General features: G+C 48.2%; 1 long non-coding RNA gene across 1 annotated transcript; it reads right to left on the bottom strand.

The window, feature by feature from the left end:
- Positions 1-927: 927 nt before the first annotated feature.
- Positions 928-3,591, bottom strand: LOC149337352 (uncharacterized). The gene is made up of 2 exons (XR_016284621.1): positions 2,835-3,591; positions 928-1,259 (listed from the first exon to the last, which is right to left on the bottom strand). It is a non-coding gene; the product is annotated as an uncharacterized LOC149337352 (long non-coding RNA).
- Between the last annotated feature and the right edge of the window lie 1,867 nt (positions 3,592-5,458).

The raw sequence follows: 5,458 nt of genomic DNA, 5'->3' as shown, positions 1-5,458 counted from the left end.
GGCTAAATGTCGGGTGAAGACGTCGGGGACAAGCTGTACTTCATCAGGATTTCCTCTCAGGACTGACCTTGTTGATTTCGGGTCCTTGAACCGTTGGCTCTTGCGACTTTGCTTTTGCCTTCAGGACGCGTATCCTATTGAGCATCGTGTTCAGCAGCACGAGGCGATGCAGGTTGATGCGAGCCGGGTCCTGTTTCACCTTGCGGCGCTTCTTCTTTGTCTGGTGCACCAACTGTAGAAGAACTGCAGATTGGGCTAGTTGGTGTAGATTCATAGTGATGGTTCAACAGCGCAAACACACACAGACCAAGAAGGAGACAAGACCCAGGCAGCACGCCAAGATTGTACCAACAATGGCTCATTGTTGGAATACAGTGGCATCAATATTGGGCTGGCATTGGCATAGGAGCACATTACTACATTTTCCAACCTTGGCCCATATTTCATACCAAGATTGTCCCATTGTTCAGCCATTGTGGCACTGCCAGCATGGGCATATCACTGGCCTTTCCACTCAAACTTCATTGGTCCTGCAAGTATCAGTCCAATGTTCAACCATGCTGGTACTACCACTATGTACTGAACATCAGCTATTCCATCGATGTCCCATTGTTGATGCCAATATTAGTCCCATGGATAGCCATTCTGGCCCTACCAATATGTACTGAAATAACCCACTGTTGATGCCAAGATTGTTATGTTCAGCCATTTGGCACTGTCAATGCAGACTAAGGACAGGCTTTTCCATTCATGACAGTGCATACAACCTGTCACATCAGTGGCTTAAAGATTGGCATGCCACTGCCCTTTTCGATTTATGACTCGCCAGTAAAGCCTATGTTAATTTTTATCTTCAGTGGCCAACATTAATGCAAATGTTCACTCGTAAGCAACCATGCAAATATTCATAAAATGAGACAACCAAAGTATTCATGAAAACATTTATTTTATGAAAAAGTCCAAATAGAATTAATCGTTAGGGGCCGGGAAGGGTGGTGCCAGGGGCTGTGGGATGGGTGGTGGCAGGGGCTGTAGGGAGGGAGGGCCCTCAGGAAGTGGAAGAGGCCAGGGGATTGGGAGGCACACATGCGAGCACAGTGCAGGGGGCTGTCCCCGCAATCGCAGGTGGCGTGCTTGGTTGGAGGGGGGAGAAGACTTCGGCAAGGCGTATCTTCCTTCCATCACATGAACCGGGCAGCCAGCTGCAAATAAAACCTTGTGCCTCTGATGCGTCAAATGCAGTTTGTCGCAAATGGCATCTGCACAGGAAAAGTGAACAAAGAAAATAGACATTATTTCCAAGCACACAAAAATCATGGCCATCATTTTAGAAAATTGTAAGAAAATAAATTCCAGGATATGGCCAATGAGAAAGGCTGTACTGAAGGGCTCCTGATTAATTTTGGCCACCTAGAGTTCTTAATTTAAGATGCACCGACATCGCTTAGCACACGTGCTTCTTTGCATTTAGCCTCCAGAGCAATGCAGCTACTATGGATGGTGTTTGATCCCTCACTTGGAATCAGTAGCTGAGCACCTGAGTCAGGAAGGACATCAGGTAAAAAATATAGTAAACAGATATATTATTACGTGCCTCATAATCAAGGCAACATACAAAACGTGGACACAACTAAACAATGAAGTAAAGAATCACTAGAGGGGCCTCAATCCATTGACACTGACTTGTCGTTGCGATTGACCACCTTGCACCTGCTAAGTGGCATCATAGATGCCCATAAATAGAAGGCAAGTGACTGCAGCTTCTATTACATACCGCAGGTTCGAAGGGCATTTTCAGCTCCAATAAGCTTTCCAAACAATTAAAATAAAACTGTGAAAGCATGTTGAATAAAGGGAACATGAAAAACTATTTACTAAAGCTAGAATTTGTTGCCATCATTAAATACTTGTAAATTAAATCAAAACATAGTTCTCTTTTCTATAAAAGGGAGATAACGCATCTGTCCAACTTCCATTTATGAACTGTTGCGCTTCAACTGTCATGCACAACAATGAATTTTAACCTAACTCTTTAATGTCGCTTGCAAGGCATGGGCTTTGTCAAGTTGCGACGACAGTCCACCGCTGTGATATATCGCACCTTGCGGAAAAATTTTACACTTTAGTTCAAAAGGTGTACTGTCTTGTTCCCTTATTGCATCAGGCTTGTAGAAGAAATAGGGCTAGGGGTGGGACAAAGTGATGGTCAAGGATAGGCAGAAGAACGAGGAAATGTTTGCCCTCGGGTGTAAAAGACACGACCAAATACGCGAGAAAGAGTAGAAAGATTTGGAAGGAAAAGAGAAAATAAGGAGAAAAGGACTAGTGTTGAAATAAGTGACTTAGGAAAGCTCAAGGGACAGGTGAGTCCCACTTGGGTGGGCGAGAAAAGGCTTAGGACACGAGGGAGGTGGTCAGGGAACACGAGTAAAAAACAAGTGAACACGAGAAGAAGAGTAGAAAGACTTGGAAGGAAGAGTGGAAATAAATAGAAAAGACTGGTGTTGAAGTAAATGACTTAAGAAAATTTAAGTGACGTGGTGAGTCCCACGCGGAACGGCAAGGAAAAAAAAGCTTAGGACACGAGGGTGGAAGGAATAGGGCTACTGGTCGGACAAAGGGATAGTGGAAAAGAGAAGAACGATGAGAAGAAATGCGAGCGCTAGAAAACACAGTGAGCACGCGAAGAGTAGGAAGATTTGGAAGGAAAAGAGAAAATAGTGAGGGAAGACTAGATTTAAAGTGAGTGAGTGAGATCGGAAAAAGGCGAAATCAGGAGACGCGAACCACGTGGGCGGGCGGCGAAAGGCCTAAGAAAAGTGGCACAAACTTACTTTTGCGGCCGTCGGTCCAGGCTCCTGAACAGGCACGAGGATAACCACACCAGGTAGTTGGTATGGTGGAAGGGCCGAGGAACACTTGGTTAGGAGCGGTAATCCAAAACACAGGGCTCCAGCGCACAGGGCACACACGATCACGGTAGGCACAGGATGGCGGAGGGCCGCAAGGGCCAGCGGCACACGCCGCGGCCTCGAGGCGCGCACGAACTCGACGGAGCGAGCGCCGCGCGCGACCGACCGCGTTGACTGCTAGGGCGAGACTGGCAGCGAAAACGAGGCAGCAAGGAACAGAGAAGCGAGCGACGCAGGTCCACTCCGTTCGAAGGCTCCGGGGAGACTGGAAAATCGCACGCGCAGTCCGTGCGGCGCCAAACGCGACCGCATCGCGATAGGTCATCGGTCGTATGACGTTTACGAAGAAGAGCTAATCAGAAGGCCGAAAATTTTGTTTATTTTTTTGTGCTCCTCGTTGCACTGCCCTCTCCCCCTGATTCACGCCGAAGGAACAGTCTTTTCGGAATACACCGAGGACCCGTCGAAATTGACCAAAGGGTGACCGTCAAAGTGACGGCTAGTTTTTACAGTGCAACTGTAAGAAAAGCGCATAACACTAGGACGGCTGATAAGCTCCGTTTACATAAACGCGAGAGCAGCGCATCATGTCAACTTTCTCGTGCATCCCACTCATGTAAACAGGGAAAATGCGCCAGGAAAATGCATTAATCCCACAGGCAGGGCGCAGATCGGCAAGTGCAAGTCGAGTGCTGGGGTGAATAGAAACAGGTGCTCGTAGGGCGCCTAGATGTGCGTGCGCTTCTCTCCGCTCTCCCCTCCCACACATCGAGACACCCTAGTTTCGGGGCCCCCTCTTCCGCCCTGGGCGCCTACACAATACCCTCTCGGAAGGAAAACAAAGCAGACCACGCTCAAGTTGTGACCCGCTGCCCCCCCCCTACTTCCGCGTGGCGTATTCTTACATGCGAGCATGGCGTCTCCCCTCCGCGAGGAAATTTCGGGAAAAGAAAATTACCAACTAGCCCCGCCACTGGGAATTACGATGCGCTACTGCGGTATTTATGTAAACGCGGAGCTCTTAGAGAGCCTTTCGTTCTCGCCCAACTAATTCTTCTTCAAGCTACAGGAGGGATAATGCCCGATTAATCTCCATATTTCAGAAAAAGCTTTCCAACTTAGCTTCGCGACTTGGGAACGGGGATCAAGACTTTTCATTTTTGTTTATCTAACCCACCCTTTTTTTCCGCTCCTAGACTGCTCTCAATGTCGTAGGCAGCGTCGAGCTGCCTATTGCAGGAAGCGATTGTAGAACTGGTGAGATACTGCCAGCTTCGAAATATGGCTGAGCCAACGCAGGCAAAACGTCCGAGAAACTGGTCCAATACTGCCAACTTCTAGAAATGGCTTAGCCAAGGCGGGGAAAACGCCCGAGAAACTGGTCCAATACTGCCAACTTATAAAAATGGCTGAGCCAAGAGAGGGAAAACGCCCGAGAAACTGGTCCAATACTGCCAACTTCTAAAAATGGCTGAGCCAAGGCGGGGAGAACATTAGCAACGCGGGGCCTTCATAGGACCGTTGTTTGCCAACTCAATTCCTACATTGGACCACTGTCATGTGCTGCTTGGGGACACACACAGCGCTGTGTGTGTCTTGTCTCCTTCTTGGTCTGTGTGTGTTTGCGCTGTTGAACCATCACTATGGTGCATCAACTTTGAAAGCATGGGAGCCATTCTTGCCACTGCAGTCACGAGAAAGCACTGGAATAAAGCTTCTGTGACTCCGACCCCTTTTATAGGCCTAACCCCTTACCCTCGCACGCAGGGTGTGGCCGCGCCCCTACTCTAGACACCAGTCGCCATCTGTCGGTGATGCGTGCAGATGGACTCGGGGTGGCGCTCGCGGCGCTCGTAGAACGAGTGATTACGTGCTCGCTTCTGTCGTTAGAGAGTTCTAGCATATAGTCACCGTGTTTACATTACCATTCACGGAGCTCGGCTCGCGACTGCTGTGCATGCGCGCCCATTACCGGGGCGCTGGCACTTTGCGGAATCTCTTTCAGTTGTGCGGAGAGTTTGCGTTCGCTTGTAAACAAACATGGCGGCGCCCTGCACGGCCGCTCCGGACCAAGCACAGCATCGTTGCCGCATTCTACGACGCCATTTCCAGATCTAAATGGAGGCATTCGTTCTTAATTCCCATACTCTCACTCATACGTTGGGGTTTAAGTGACTATCCCATGTTTTTGAGATAATTGAGCGATTTTCGAGCAGTTAAAGTTAACTATATGCCGTGTAGTTTGCCAAAATAGCAACAACACTGTAGTTCTTTTGCCAGCTTTAACATTTTCTTCTATTTTCAGTTTTGTTCCTTGAAGAACAAAATATTTCGGTAATTGTTCTCATATTCATCACTAAATGCAGAAAAAAAGGTTATTCAGCCCAGAGTTGGTGCGCTTTGACTTATTGTCACTAGATGGCGCCATTGCGCTTCCAACTAAACTGTAAATGCAAGCATCCAAAGAAGCGACGCGGCACAGCGCTAAGAGAAGGTGCCGTAGCTGGGATTTTACAGCATTTGAAACGCAGTGAGTAAGTTCCCAA

The sequence above is a fragment of the Amblyomma mixtum genome, chromosome 7, assembly GCF_055824585.1.
Source record: "Amblyomma mixtum isolate Tamu chromosome 7, ASM5582458v1, whole genome shotgun sequence".
NCBI classification, from domain to species: domain Eukaryota; kingdom Metazoa; phylum Arthropoda; class Arachnida; order Ixodida; family Ixodidae; genus Amblyomma; species Amblyomma mixtum.
The sequence above is the reverse complement of the archived record's forward strand: the minus strand, read 5'-3'. Positions and strand labels throughout refer to the sequence as shown.